Here is a 16,758-nt window from a genome sequence, read left to right on the forward strand (position 1 = left end):
ACTCATTCTAGGTGACCCTTGGATATGCTTAAATATTGTGCATTTAAAAATTGATTGAAGTATCTTTTCCACGATTTTTAGTTGGACAATATTTAAGCATGTCCTGGGGGCACCTGAATTGACTCACCAATGTTGCTATCTTGGACACATGGCAGACTTTGCTCATCAGTCTGAGACCATTTCTTTCACTTCCTCTCAAGAGAACATACCAGAAACTCCCCAGGTCAGTTAGGGCCCACATGTGAGATATCACTAATCTGCCTTCCTAGACCTAAAGAGTTACTCAATATTTATAGTAGGTTACATTGACATTAAACCTACATTTATAGGAGGTTACATTCTTCTGAGGGGACTTGCAAAGTCCCTACATTTCCCAATTATTTATAGAGAAATGCCCTGCCATTCTTCTTTGAAGACACTAGACAACTGAAAAGACTTTGAAAAAACTTTGGGAAGTAATTTCTATGACGTGTTCTTGGCTCTGGAGTTTAGTTTACCACTACTTATTTTATTTAATTTTTATTTTAAAGATACGGGGTACAATTCAGGGTTAGGTATACAAATGTTCATTATGTAGGTACCCTTGTGGATGAGGTGTGCCCTTCCCTCCCCTGGCCGTTTCCCTCAACTACCAATCCCACCCCCAGCTCCCTTGGCAGTTTTCCACTACTGCCAATTCCTTTCTTATAGTATTATGATAATTGTTCAAGGTCTGCTCATGAGCGAGAACACATGGTACTATGTTCTTGGTTTCTGTGATAGATCACTGAGTACGATAGACTCTAAATCCATCCAAGTTGCTGCAAAGTTCATATGTTTGTCCTTCTTTATGGCTGCGTAATATTCCATTGTGTAGATGTACCACATTTTTTCACTACTTAATTTTAATTGTAATTGATTCATTATAGGGGCATGATATTAAAACCTTCTTACATGGGCAAGGCTTGGAAGAAGAAGGCAGAGAAAGTGAGAGGGGATTCTGGAAACTCCCCATAGAGGGGTCCTGACCTGGAGTGTCTCATTACAATGAGGATACTCAGAATTACCTCCTTTCAGGACTTACTAGCACACTCACAGTGAAGACCCACACAAGATCCTTAAAGAAAGAATGCATTTTTGCCTCCCATTTTTTCATTTATATACAAAACAAACATTCATTATCAAAAACTGCAAAAGAGAGAAACAATGATAAAGAATAAAGTAAAAATCACCTGTTACTACCTTTGGAAAACTTTTATTAATATATACGTGGATTTTTATTACAAATTGATAATCAACACATATAACTCTGGACTGGGAGCAGTGACTCATGCCCGTAATCTTGGCACTTTGGGAGGCAGAGGTGGAAGGATCCCTTGAGGCCCGGAGTTAAAGACTAGCCTGGCACAGCTAGACCCTTCATCTCCACAAAAATAAGGAAATTAGCCAGGTGTGGTTACACATACCTGTAGTTAGGAGGCTAAGTCAGGAGGATACTTTGAACCTGGGAGGTCGAGGTTGTAGTGAGCTATGATTGTACCACTGTACTCCAGCCTGGTGACAGAGTGATATATCATCTCTATTTGAAAAATAGATGATAGATAGATCTGTGTTATACCTCCTAGAAAGGCCCATTCTTAGGTGTATATCAATTCCCTGCCCTCAGAAACATTTTTGTCTATTGACTAAAGTTTTTTGTTTTTGTTTCTGTTGTTGAGCTACAGTCTCACTCTGTCGCCCAGGCTGGAGTGCAGTGGCACACTCACGGCCACCCCAGCATCAACCTGCTGCCTACTGGGCTCCAGCGATCCTTCGGCCTTAGCCTTCCAAGTAGCCAGAACTACAGGTGCGTGCCACAACACCTGGCTAATTTCTGATTTATTGTAGAGATGAGATCTCACCAAGTTGTCCGGGTGGGTCTCGAACCCGCGGGCTCAGGCAATCCACTTGCCTCGGCCTCCCAAAGCGCTGGGGCTGGGATTACAGGCTGAGCCACCAAGCCCAGCTGACTAAAACTTTTTGAAGTTGAGAAGTTTCTTCCTCACTGAATTGAATCCCTCAAGTTCTGAAACCATAAAAGAATAAACTGGACATCGCTTTTAAAGCTCAGGTTTGCGCTCTTTGAATTTTTCATTAGAAACAAAGATATATTTTTATTTGGGACGGGACCCAGAAACTTGAATCAAATCTAAGGAAATGTCCAAATGTGTCAGTCTCTAGTTTACTTTAGCAGTTTTAGGATTTTGTTTACATTTCCATTTGATTCTCTTCTCCTGTCACCCTCACCCATTTCTTTTCAAAGAATGATCTCTGTTTCAGTATTTCTCTTGAAGCAGAATTATGCCATTACCTGGAGTCAAGTGACAGCAACCTGATGTTTGAATCAGTGTTGTTTTTGCAATGAGCACTGAAGCAGAGGAGAATGAATAGGTTGCACTAAACTATGATTTGTAGCACTTTTTAGCATTATTGGTCCATCTGCAGAAAGGATGGAGATTTGAGGGATTGTGTTTATGTTAAGCAACTGTTCTAAGTCTCCAGTGGAAGAACATTTGGAAAGGTTCTCTCTCCCTTTCCCTTGGAATATCGACCAGTGCGGCATCCTTCCCTGCACGTGGTGAGAAATGAGAAACGCCCATTCACTCAGCTTTTTGGATTCTTGCATTTTCTGAGAAGTGGCAATGTTCTCGTTACATGTCTGGGGTCAGAAACCACTCCACGGGTAGTCAACGAGAACCACAGGAGATTTACTTTTAGGAAAATAAGTCTGTCAGTAAGGCAGACTTGTCCTGAAGGAGTGAAAGAGCAGATACAGCCTTTGGGAGGCTGAGGTGAGTGGATTGCCTGAGCCCGCGGGTTCGAGACCCACCTGGGCAACTTGGCAAGACCTCATCTCTACAATAAATCAAAAAATCAGCCGGGCGTGGTAGCACATGCCTATAATTCCGGCTACTCGGAAGGCTGAGGCGGAAGGATCGCCGGAGCCCAGCAGGTCGAGGCTGCGGTGGCTGGGCACAGCCACTGCACTCCAGTCTGGGCGACAGAGTGAGACTCCAACTCAAAAAAAAAAAAAGAAAGAAAGAGCAGATGCAGCCAGGATGCATGTCTGATGTGACCAGGTGGAGGACTCCTGCAAGATACTTGTGCTCCTCTTACTAAAAAAACCAATGACAAGCAAGTGACGAGAGGACAGTTCTGGTGATGCGTCCATGAGGCACATGAAACCCTGAAACACCAGACCCAAAGAGAAGAGCTGCCAAACTCTTGAGAAAGCCACAATCACAGGACAAATATATATCTTGGATATATAAAATCATATATATCCATGTATATGTATACATGCATATATATATTTTTTCTTTTTTACCTTCCTGGTTAAATGAACTATTCATTGCATGCCCTTGTGGTCCATAATTGTCATCTTATTACTTGATAATCAAGGATTCATTCATGCAAGGACCCAGTTAAACACAAGGGGAAGGAAAATTAAATTGATTCTTGTTTATCTTTTTTGAGTAAGCAACGAAACAACTGCTAGACATATACTGCATACTTCGTGTCTTGGATCAACAAGGAAGCCATGCCAAACGTCAGATTAAATATTCCACAGCTGAAGTGTTTGCATAACTTTTCAGTGGCTACCATCTACAGAAAGAAAAACAGCGATGGGCCTTTAGAAAAATATTCTCTTAGCTTGACATGCTCACAGTGTACTGCCAGCAATTGCTCTCGACTTGGAAGGCCAGGCCATGCATATCTTGTCCGAGGCATGTTGGCGCCAGCTGGCAAGCACAGCCCTGGGCTCCCATTTCCTCCAGGAGCGTGAAGCCCCACTGTGCACCTTGAAGGCCACAGCTACACCACAGTATTGTTTAACCCCTATCTGCTTTGGCTAAGAACCAAGTCGTTTTAAGAAGGAATTTCCTGGTTCTTGAAGTGTCTATCGTGTTTCACCAACGAGTTTGCAATCGCTGCGTGTGTTTTCAGTTTGAGTTGGCTCGGTGAGGCTGCTGAGGAAACTGGAGACAGGTCTTTATTGAAACAAAATAATAAGTCTGAACAAATCAGCTTTATTGTCATTGGCTCTGGTATGGTTTGGATTAATTTCAGCTTTATAGTTCTCAAGGATTGCACAAGAGGAGATGCTCTTCAATTTCAGGTTATGTGAGGGAAGGGAGAGAGCTGACATAGCTTAAGCGCCTACTAAGTGTCAGGAGCCTTTCATACATGATCTCAATTACTTTTCCTAACAATTCAATGGTGTCTTGTTCCTCCATTCATTTTACTGACAAGAAAATGGAGGTGTTTAGAGGGACATTCCCTTGTCCAGCGTCACACAGCTAGGAGTGCAGATGAGAAGTCCACTTGCTTTATTTCATCTGAGATCCGCCACTCAATCTCTGTGACCTAGGGAGAGTCACTTCCCCTCTGTGCTTCAACTGCCGCACTGCAAAATAAGAATAATAATGTGAATCCTTCATGGAGGGTTAATTAGAATGTGTGTAAGCGGATCAGGGCAGTTCACTGGTTCATACATTTAGCCCTTGTTATGTAACAGTGCAGAGATTGAAACCCAGCATGGCTCCTTTCCAAGCTGGTGCTGATGCTATCTCACAGAGTAGGTCATGCCACCCTTCTCCATGGGGAAGGTTTACATCAACACTAATATTCAAAGGTCTCAAAGTAGAAGGCGATCTTACATCCTTGCTTTAAGAGTATTTTCCCTATTGAGACAAACAAGTCCTGTAGCTCTGGCTCAGACTTGGGCTTCTGCAAAAGAAGCTGTCTGGGAAAATAAACTGGAAGAAGAATTGATGGGAGATGTAGAGGTTGCAGGGCTCTGTCATCTTGCCATCCAGGTCAGTGGCTTGGGTTCAGAATGAAAAAATGAAGTTAGCTGGTAATATGTTTTCTCACAATAGCTGTTATCTGATCTGATGACTGCAGCAGAAGCGGAGCTTAACTGATGATGTTAAGGATGTCAACCATTGCAGTGCCTGTCAGTCTGGTCCTCAAACCCCACCTGGGTGCTTCCTGTGTTCCAGACTTTGAGCTGGCTTTCGGACACAAAGATGAGTAAGACGTGGTTCCTGTTCTTGTAAAGCTCCCAGGCAAGTAATTAGATGGGCCCACACAGCTCATGGGTCTCGCTTACCATAGAAGCCATTAAAATTCTAGACCCTGTAAAATCGTTCAGAAGGAAGTCTTGTCGTCTTTAGCTATCACACCACCAGGACGTTTTGAATCTTTGTGAAGAGGTTTAGGTAACTTTATTTAATGATCCTCTGTGAGAAGGCAACATTCACACATAGAAGGGAGACCCATCATGGAACCGATTTGGTCAATCACTTGGAAATTTTTCCAGTCTTGCAAGGATTTCTGGAACACAAGTTGTACCGATAATTACCCCCAGGGAATTGGATTCAGAAGACCTCAATGCAAATTCTGGTCTTGCCACTTAGAAGCTTCGTGATCTTAGGAGCCAAGTCATTCAACCGGAGTCATGTTTTTTATCTATAGAATGGAGAAGAAAAATTATATTCAAGCTACATGTTTATCAAACAGTTAATAGATTAGTATCTACGAAAGCCCTTTTTAAGCAGTAAAGACTTGTGAATATTTATTCTTGTTACTTCTCTTCATACTTTCGCTTCCACTTATTCAGGGTACATTTTGCATAATGTGACTTTTAGATTTCAGGCTTCTGGCTTTATAATTTGATGTTTATGAACATTTCAATAAAGAGAGGGTGGAAAAGAATAAACACCAATGAGCCATTTTTCAATATCACATCCATGAGAAGCAAGAGGTAAAAAGAGATGAATGAAACTGTGGTTCTGTAAAGCCTAAGCAATATTCCCAAGGTCAACATCTAGAGAGTAGTTGAATTGGAACAGCAGCTGCTATTGGCTTGATTTCCAAGTGCAGGTTCTTAACCACAATCTACTTTGTTTCTGAAGATAATGCTGATATTAATAATCTGAAGTGGGAAAGGATGACTAGAAACAATGTTCATTCATTATGTTTATAGAAAACTGAAAAGCAATGGTTTATAGCTTTTCTCTGAGGGTAGGAAAATAATTAAATATATGTTCTTATAGATAGGAATGTATGAAATATGATCTAAACAAAAGACAAGTGCAAAGTATGAAATACTATGTAAATTTGTGGTGCTTTTTTACAAGCCCCTTCTCTAGCTAGTCCTGACTTCCTTGGACTAGCCCCAGGAATCCTGTATCATTATCACCCTTAACTGGAAGTCATCTCAACTCTGAATTCCCAGAGCCCCTTTGAAGAATCTTTTTTTTAGGATTAGCACTCCTGCCTCTGGGCCTTTGTACTTGCTATTTTCTCTGGCTGGAATATTATTCTCCCCAAAACCTCTAGGCTCATGCTCCCTTCATGGTAACATCTGCTTAAATGTCCCCTATTGGGCAGACTTGACTAGACCTTTTCTCATCACACTGTACAGAATAGTCATGTCCCTCTCATCACTCTTATCCATTGCCTTACTTTATTTTTCTTCAAAGCACTTTCCACCATCAGTCATATTACCTAATGTCTTGTTTATCGACTGCTTATCAGTCTCAAATATAAGCTATATAATAACAGAGAATTTCTTTTGGTTATTGCTGTTAAAAGGACAGACTGAGAGTGGGAAGCCATTTTTCATTTTGTTCTTAAACCCTGACACAATGATGAGAAAGTCGAAGCTATGTGTTAGAGAAATGCATACTTCAGATAAAGATTAACCTTGCTGACTTTGTCTTTTCAGAAACAGACTTCCTGGTGCCAAGCATAGGAGCTGTCTCATGGCTTTTGTAAAGGGAGTTTACAAGGCCTAAGACTTCACGCATTAGACAAAAGTTATGCAAATCACAAAACTTGTGATTACAAAAGTTATGCAGACTGCAGGGCTGCCCAATGGGAATGCATAGGAGATAAGGGGAAGAGTGCCTTCCATTAGTTCTAAGGAATGTCATTTGGGAATGTACAGATGCACCAGAATCCTTGTCCCACCCTTCTCTAGGAGCTATGATAAGATGGACAAACATTAATGGGTCTCCGTGTCACAGGGTCTCCAAGACATTCTCAGGTGGTCAACAAGGAAATCACAGCAGACACATCCACCTGATTGCAACACCTCCAAGGGAAAGACTTTAAGCTGGGGCTGGGTGGAGGTTGGGGAGGGTATGGGGCCACACTCACCTAGAGAATAGGCCTACTTTCTGTCTATGGGAAGTAAACTTTCCTTTAGTAGATCTCTTCTTCTTTCACCTCTTTGTGTGTTGCAATTCTTTGCATTACTCAGATCTCTGGTTTGTCAGTGTACACCTCTGGCACACTGGCTCCCGTCAGTACTGTGCCCCTCTCCCTCCATCCAGTCACCCTCACCCTACCCATACCCTAACAGCCATCTCCCCCAAATCTAGAATAGCACCTACACATAGTAAATGCTCAAAAATTATTTGTTAAATAAGTGAGTGGATTAGCTGGGTTTGGTGACTCAGCCTGTAATCCCGCGCTTTGGGAAGCTGAGGCGAGTGAATTGCCTGAGCCCGTGGGTTAGAGACCCGCCTGGGCAACTTGGCGAGACCTCATCTCTACGATAAATCAAAAAATTAGTTGGGCGTGGTAGTGCACACCTGTAGTTCCAGCTACTTGGAAGGTTGAGCCGGAAGGATCGCCAGAGCCCAGCAGGTTGAGTCTGCGGTGGTCAGGAGCATGCCACTGAACTCTATTCTGGGTGACAGAGTGAGACTCCAACTCAAGAAAAATAATAACAAATAAATAAACAAATAAATGAGTGAATGAATAAAGAATAAATGGCTGTGGCCTTTTATACTTTGCACTGCAGATGGTTATCTAGGCATCTTACCTCATCTGGGGAACTATGAACTTTCTAAGGGCAAGATCCATATCTGATTCACTTTTCATCTCTCTAGGTCCAACAATAGTCCTTGAAATTGATTAAAAATTTACAGAGATTTTATATGCATTGTCTTATTGTGACTGAAAAACTCTAAAATAGGTTGATATCTTTATTTCTATTTGTGTTCGCTTGAGCTGTTATAACAGAATGCTATAGACTAATGGCTTAAACAACAGACATTAATTTCTCATGGCTCTGGAGTGTGGGAAGTCCAAAATCAACATGGCAGGCAATTTGGTTACTGGTGATGGCCTACTTCCTGTAGATGACTGTCTTTTTGCTGCATCCTCACGCGGTAGAGACTGGTCAGGCTCTTTTCCTCTTCTTATCAGGGCACTTATCTTAACATGGAGCCCCACCATCATGAACTTATCTAACTCTAATGACTTCTCAAAGGCTCTACATGCAAACATCGTCACATTGGGTTAAAGCTTCAACATATGAATTTTGGGGGGACACAACCATATATTCATCCTACCATTTTACAAATGACAAACCACAACTCAGGGAAATTTAATGGAGAAGTCAGAGCTCAAGCCCAGTTCTTTCCACAAACCCATGATCCTTTTTGTTAAGGACCACTGCCTCTCCCAGTGCTAGAACTCACTAATAACTACTGACCCAAGATTAAATAATGGTCACTGATGCAGGACTCCCCTTGAAGGCACAGAAAAGGCGGAATTCTTCAGAAACAGAGAAAGTCTTTCACACTATCAACATGAAGGTGTTTCCACTTTTGTTTTTACCTGATCCCAAACAAGGTGAAGTGAGGATTTTTGGGAAACCCAACTTCACTTGTACAAACGACCATTTATGTACCTAATCCTGAAGTATACTCCACATCTTTAAAATAAAGTAAAAATTAAAGTAAAAAAAAGTTTTAAAAATTAGGCATGATTTTTTTTTTTGAGTTGGAGTCTCACTTTGTTGCCAAGACTGGAGTGCAGTGGGACACTCACGGTTACCCCAGAATCAACTTACTGGGTTCCAGTGATCCTTCCACCTCAGCTTTCCAAGTAGCTGGAACTACAGGTGCATGCTACCACACCTGGTTAACTTTTTATTTTTATTGTAGAGACGAGGTCTCGCCAAGTTGCCCAGGCTGGTCTCGAACCTGTGAGCTCAGGCAATGCACTTACCTTGGTCTCCCAAAGTACTGGGATTACAGACTGAGCTAGACATGATTTTTAAAGTTTCTTTTGTACTAGGAACTGTGTCATTTCACTGTTACCCTCCTTTTTTAAGTTGAAGGTATGGAGGCCCTGTGAAATAAGACAGCTGAAGTAGGCCACAAACCAACTAAAGCGAATGACAAGATTTGAACTTAGGCTAGGCTCTCTCTTTCTCTCTCTCTCACTGACAAAGATACCCAGTTCTTAGTATGACCATTGGGAAATTATTGAGTACCCTTCTGTTTGGACTGTTTGTTCCAGTGGACATGGTTTAGAATAGTGTCCTTATCTCTTTCAGAAGTGAAAAGCATATAAACCTCTGAAAATGTGCAGCCTTGGTCATTCATTTTTCCCTTCTAAGTTAAAGATAATAATTTATATATATATATATATAGTATGTATGTGTCTATGTGTATACATATAGTCATATAAAATATGAATATATATAATAATATGAATTGTAACATATATATTTTTTAATCCATACATTTTTCCTAGATTCGATGAGTTCTTTGATCTCTAAAAATTTTTGTAAGTTTTCATTAAGTCTTGGAACGTCTAGAACCCTCACATGAAGGCAACACAGACTCCAAAGTTAATATTTATCCACCACTAATCTCTGTATCTATTTTTACCAGAAATATCTTATTTATTTTCAAGGCAGAACATGTTGCCAAAATTTGCCGTTGCACCAAATTATCAATTCTTATAGATCAGAGTATAAGATAGAATAGAAGGATAGATCTCAAACCAGAGATTGTTTTGTGCTTTATTTCTTAAGTTGGTCTACAGAAAAAAGGAAGAGTGTGGTTTAGACCTTACCCAGGCTAATTCAAACCCAGAGGTACATTTAAATTTGTATGTCTTTCAGTGCATAATTGTGTCTTATAATTTGTAGTCCCATTCTCTGTTCCACCCTAACCTGGGCCAAAGCAAAACAAATCAGAACAAACAAAAAGAAAAAAAGCAATCCAAATATGCTTTACTTTATAAAAATAATAAACAAGGAGTATTCTTTCAATTCAGACAAATAACTTGCCCTGTCCTAACATGACATAAAGTAAGACGCTCCAGAGGAGTCACCTTCAAAGTCCTATCAAGAATGATGCCAATAAAGCTGCAACCTGTGACACTCTTTGTTGGAAATGAATTCCTCTTTTAAGATTGACTAGGGAAGAGAGGGGAAAAAAATGCTGAACAGGCACAGCTAAAATGCCCACTGTAGTTTTTGCATCTACAACATGTAGGATTTGGGCTGATGAAGAGAATGCTAAGGACCATATAAGCTCCAATATTCTCTGATGATCTGATTTTCCCACCTGTAATCCATAATTCTGCTAAACCCCGTCGTATTTTCTTTCTTTACAGAAACCCAAATTAATGTCCAGTAGCCTACTCATTATGTTTTCCCTGTGAGAGAAATAAAATGATTTTTTGAAGTTTAAAATCAATTCGCATCAAATCAATGCTAGAACACGAATTCAGTTATATTCTTCTTCAGCCTTTCATTCTGGTCTCAAAAACCACGTGGTACATTCCACAGACCATCCTTCTAACTGGTTTCAGAAATTGCCCAGGTCTGAGTTACGACATTGAAGAGAATATAGGTACATCATGTATGTAGCAAATCCAGAGTTCCTGGGAAACAAAGTTTTCCAACTATAAAATGCAATAAAGCAACTTATTATTTAAAGTATCAATATAGCAAAGGTCCTTTTATTTTTTTTTAGAAGACAACCACTGTTTCAGCTTTTCTATTTGACAATTCTAAATTTTCCTAAGTTGAATTTATTTAAAGCAGAGTATACCTGTGAGAAATACAGTAAACAGAGTGTGTCGCACTCGAGGGTGGCAAAATTCCTGGTTAGCCATCTGTGGCTCGCATTTGCTGAACACAGCAGCAGTGGCATGGGAGATTCTCATTCACACTGAGTTTAGAGGTTAGGAATCTTGGAAAATGACATTGCCTGTCTTAAGGGCACCTACTTATCACACCTGTTTGTCTATGACACTTCCAGGGTGCTATCATTGTGGTACCTAGGCAAGTTTAATAGGAAAATTTTTTAATTAAATTAAATTTTTAATCGACAAGTAATAATTGTATATATTTATAGGAAACAACGTGATGTTATAATACACACATATAGTATAAAATGATTAAATTAGGCTATATAGCATATCCATCACCTCGTATGCTTATCATTACTTTGTGATGAAAGTATTTAAAATCTATCCTTTTAGCAATTTCAAAATATATATAATTATTATTATCTATAGTCACCATGCTGTGCAATAGATCACTAGAACTTATTCCTTGTGTCTAACTAAAAGTTTGTGACTTTTGGCTATTATCTTTCCTTTCCTGTCCACCCTGGTAACCACCGTTCTACTCTCCACTTCCATGAGTCTGACATTTTTAGATTCCACATACAAATGATATTATGTGGTATTGTCTTTCCGTGCCTGTCTTAATTCACTTGGCATTAGCATAATATCCTCTGGACTCATCCATATTGTCACAAGTGACAGGATTTCCTTCTTTTTTTAAGGCTGAATAGTATTCCATTGGGTGTATATACCACATTTTCTTTATCCATTCATGTGTTGATGAGTATTTAGGTTGTTGCTATACCTGGGGTGTTCTGAATGATGCTAGAATGAAAATGAGAATGAAGATATCACTTTGACATACTGATTTCATTTCCTTTGGGTGTATATCCAGAAGTGGGATTGCTGTATCATATGGTAAGTCTATCATTATTTTTTTGAGGAACCTTCATACTGTTTTTCAAAATGGTTGAACTATCTTGCATTCCCACCAGCAGTATAAAAGTTTCGCTTTCTCCACATCCTCACCAACACTTGCTGTCTTTCATCTTTCAAGTCTTCAGAAGATTCATTCTTAGTGTAAATAAAAATAAAGAAAACAGTAACTACAAAGAATCGTTGCAAACAATGAAGATTTAGGCATGTACTCAGAATATTTTCTGAAATAAACACAGACATCTTTTTCTTCTCCCATGCGCTCTGGACTTCTGAGTCTTCATTTTACTAAGCAGAGACTAGCTTAAATAAACTGCTTTGAGTAAGAAACTAATTTGGGGATGCCACAAAACAGCCATTTTACAATGACTCTGTATCTGATAAAATTTTAACGTCCAACTTTTCCTGAGGGCCATGGTGGAAAAGGTTTTTTATTGAAATTCCCAGTTTCTGCCGCCTTCAAGGCACAGCCAGCAGTGCTGGGCAGTCATCCGCACGATTTTTTACTTTAACTGGTGTGGGGGCTTTCTGAGCCAGGGTGAACCACGATAGGCCCTGGTATTGCCCCACTCTGTTGCTAAGAAGCACATTTTACAAACTCCCCTTTCTTTGGGGATTTCTGGCTGTTTATCCGCAGCAACTTGTAATCACATAGAAACCCCACTGCCATCTGTTGCTTAGTCTCCCTGAAGCATAACTTGAGGAGGTTATGTACTCCTCAAGTCTACTTTTTCCCCCTAATTCCATAAACTGAGTGTCACGTCCCAGCTTGTAAAATTTGCTTTAATTACCCCTTTCCACATTCCTCATGTTTAGGTGTAATTTTAAATGGCTAGCGGAAACTATGCATGACATCTGTACAAGAAACACAGCAGAGCATCCAAAGTTAAACGAGACACACTTCCAATCCTCATGTAGTTTCAATTTATAGGAAAGATATAATATAAGAATGGATGGACTGTAAAAGCAGGAGAGAAGAAAGTGGTCGATGTCAGTAGCAAGTTCCAAAAAAAGGGACATTCGTTCGTCCTGGAGAGATCAGGAAGAATCTCAGGAAAGTCGGTTTTGGATTCAGCCTTAAAGTGATCTTCCTGTTGTCAGAAATAATATATTTTATTTTTCTGACTTCATAGACTCAGTGAGTGATTCCGCATCAAATGGAATGGTAGTTCCTCAGAACAGCGTATACGTGGGAGGAGGAAGAAAGAGAAGTAACCACAAAATTTAAAAAATAAAACAAAAATCCTGGATAACTTTGAGCATCTGTTCCACTCCCACGCTAATAAAATTCGCCTGGGAATTTCAAATAAAAGGAGGACAGGAAACAAGAGGGCCAGGGAAGGGAACATCAGTGAAGAAAAAGACAAAGGAGAGAAAAAAAAGCCATAGAACATCCCAAGGGCTGACCTCTTTCTCCATCCTGAACCCAGGAGGATGCTCAGCATGGAAGCTGGGGCCTTGCTAAATTTATCTCCCCAAAATAACACCCTGCAGCCGGGCTCGGTGGCTCAGCCTGTCATCCCGTGCCTTTGGGAGACTGAGGTGAGCGGATTGCCTGAGCCCGCAGGTTCGAGACCCGCCTGGGCAGGGAGACCTCATCTCTACAACAAATCAAAAAATCAGCCAGGCTTGGTAGCGCGAGCCTGTAGTTCCGGTTCCTTGGAAGGCTGAGGCGGAAGGATCGCCGGAGCCCAGCAGGTCGAGGCTGCGGTGGCCGGGAGCGGCCACTGCACTCCAGTCTGGGTGACCGAGTGAGACTTCAACTCAAAAAAAATAAAATAAAATAACACCCTGCAGAGCACCACCTGGGGGGAAAAAGAGAGGAGGGAAGTGGGGTGAGCAGGATAGGGGCCATCAGGGAAGGGGACACACTTAGCAGGAGAGGGGGAAGGATGAGGTACAACACAAGAAATGTGAAGGTAAATTTGTATATGTAAGACTCAGCCCATGCCAAAGAGCATTGAAACCAAAAAATAAATGTCCCAAGTGCCATTATTTTTAAAAAGGAAGATTTCCTTGTGTTGAACTTAGTTCTATGTGTGTGTGCATGTGTGCACAAGCATGCTTGCATGTATACTGTTTATCATCATCTGCTTGAGAAAGGCCAGCGATCTCACTGGGGAGATCCAGAAAGGACAGACTTGCATCCAGGAGAATGCCCAGAATCTGAGTTGACCCTAGACCTCTCATGCCAAGCAATGCCAGCACCACTGTAGAGCTAGTTTGCCCACCATCTCCTCTACGTGCAAAAATCAAGGTCTGGGCCTGAGGTCTGTTCACGGGACCTTCCCTCACCAGAAGGATTTCAATGTTTGGCTGGGCTTCTCAGATGGAATAATGAGGCACAGATCAAACGCAGACTGGACTGTGCACAGTGGAAAGTTGCAGAAAGTTCTTACTAGGAGAACACACCTAGCTGCGTGACACAAATGTATTCATGGTTTCTGCCCCAGGATGCACGAAACTGGAGGAAATGTGTTGAGGTTAGTGGGGCTTCTTCTTGAGAGGCAGTAGTGGCTATGACTGAGCTGGCTGTTAGTCCTCTTGTTGAGTCTGGTTGGTTTTTGTTGGATCGGGTTGGTTCTCTAAGATCCTGCCAAGCCATGTGGCTGATTCTGAGATGTGGAAAGGGATGACTTCAGGCCCATTCCATACTCCTGCTGAGGGTGCCTGCCATGTGGCAGGGGTGCTGTATTCTGCTGAGCAGATAGCATCCCTGCACTACCTGAGTGTAGTTCACCGGCTCTTCAAGGCACACCCATCAACCCTCATCTCTGGAGGTATCATTTGAGAATTGGATCACATGTTAACATTCGGATTGACTTCTTGCTTCATGACATTAAGGACCAAAACAAACTCAAATTCCTAACCAAGGCCCATCTGTGTGGCTTTGCTTTTAAAAAGTCTTCCCTGGTAAACGCAGAGAGCTCACAACTGGTAGAGGGAAACTGGAGCATTTACTGAAAGCCTGGGATCATCCAAGTCATCTCTGTGCTGGGCCTTGTGTCTGCTGTGCTTATCCCAGGGAAAGACTTTGCAGTTTCGCTGCCAGCTGCTATTAAAACATCTCTGGATGTGAAGGCAATCTGGCTGTAATATCTGTCACCCCACTAATCGCCTGGGTTGATTCGGGTGATCTGGCTGGCTAGGCCGGTGTCCCCTTCCTCCACGTGTGTCCTCCTTAAGCTGCACACTCAGTCAAAGAGGATGAGTATCCTTATCAGAGAAGGGTAGTTCCTTAGTCAAGGGTATATGAGTAGCTATGCTCCTCTGTCAGAACCTCCAAACAAGCTCAAGGTCTATTTGTAGGAGAACGTAGGATAGTCAAGTTTTCAAGACTCTGGACACATCCAAGTGAGATGCTACATGTGACAGTCAGCTTTCCTTTAGAAAAGAAAATTTAATAAAATAAAAAATTAAAACATCTCTGCAACAATCTTTGGTGACCGGAGAAGTGCTCCCCAAGACTACTGAAGACCGCTTTGCCAGTAGAGAAGTTTCAATCATGTGGGATTTTTGGCACATTGTCTAGACTCCTGACTCCAGAAAGACCTGGACTGGGTACAAGGTTGAAGACATTTGATCCTCACCTTTCAGAGCTTAACATTCCTACAAATCCAGGGAGGTATAACCAGTCCTGGTTGGCTGGGTTTGGGCGCTGTTGTGGAAGAGGTTTTGGATCATTTAAAAAGGAAGATATCTGTGTGTTCACAGGAGTTTTGCTTCTCTCTGTCTTGTTGCGAGGAATGTTCTGAATATGGAGAGAGGCAGCAGTTTTAACCTGACTTTTTAACACAACTTCTGCAGTTTGAAAACATGTGCATCACTAGAGCTGATGTCTTCCAAACAGATGTAGATGCTAGGCAGTAATCTGGCTGTGGGAAGGTATGGAAAAGGTATGGGAAGGTATGGTGGGCCATGGAATTTGAAGGGATCATCAAGGGTGTTGTGCTCTGGGAATTCCAGGGCTTTGTGTGGTCAGCAGGATTACATTTTTTAGCCTCATTATCTCTTCAACCAAAAGAGTGGGTGGAAATGCCTCCCTTGGCACCATTTCTGGTCTCATTCTTTAGGTCCATGTCCCCACCTGGGCCAAGTAGTGCTTGCAAGGTATGGCTCCCAACCTTGGTGTCCTAAGAGGGTGCCTAGGTCTGACTGGCCATGTCCATGTTTAACTTGACTGGTGAATGTGAAATCCAGGTTTTCCAGAGAGGAACATCACTGCAGGGAGGTAACACATCAACTTTGACTTTGACCCTCTTTTTTGATGGAGAGACCTTCACTTTATTTGTTTGTTTGTTTATTTATTTATTGAATCAGAGTCTCATTCTATAACCCAGGCAGGAGTACTGTGGTGGCACGCTCATGGCCACCCCAGCATCGACCCGCTGGGCTCCAGCGATCCTTCCACCTCAGCCTTCCAAGTGGCCAGAACTATAGGTGCCCACTACCACACCTAGCTAATCTATTTATTTATTTATTTGTTTATTTATTTATTGTAGCAATGGGGTCTCGCCAAGTTGCCCAGGCTGGTCTCGAACCCACAGGCTCAGGCAATCCACTCACCTCGGCCTCCCAAAGTGCTGAGATTACAGGCTGAGCCACCAAGCCCCGTCAAGACCTTCACTTTAATGTTACTGGAGTGCATGGATCAAACTCTTGAGCTCGGATCACACAGGGGCAGGCTCTCTGTGTTCTCATCAGATGCAGCAGAAACCACAGCTGAGGTGGTAGCAGTGGCCTACTATTTTCTTGGTGTATCTTTTCATACTAGACAAGAGTACACCTTATACCTCTTTGTATTTATCTGCTGTGGAAGTTGGCCTTCAGCATTCTCTGGGGATACCTCCTGCTACCAAATACAAATCTCCCATTTCTTGGACACACAATACCACAAGGGCTTACCACACT

At 41.7% G+C, this 16,758-nt stretch overlaps 1 long non-coding RNA gene across 1 annotated transcript in view; it reads right to left on the minus strand.

Moving 5' to 3' along the window:
- Positions 1 to 5,390: 5,390 nt before the first annotated feature.
- The window catches only part of LOC110595369, a 143,306-nt gene continuing 131,938 nt past the window's right edge, over positions 5,391 to 16,758 (minus strand). Inside the window, exon 3 of the long non-coding RNA XR_002481790.1 lies at positions 5,391 to 5,493. This is a non-coding gene — a long non-coding RNA (uncharacterized LOC110595369). The remainder of the gene's footprint in view (positions 5,494 to 16,758) is intronic.

The sequence above is a fragment of the Carlito syrichta genome, unplaced genomic scaffold (genome assembly GCF_000164805.1).
Source record: "Carlito syrichta isolate Samal-C Ts95f unplaced genomic scaffold, Tarsius_syrichta-2.0.1 Scaffold300036, whole genome shotgun sequence".
Classification (NCBI taxonomy): Eukaryota; Metazoa; Chordata; class Mammalia; order Primates; family Tarsiidae; genus Carlito; species Carlito syrichta.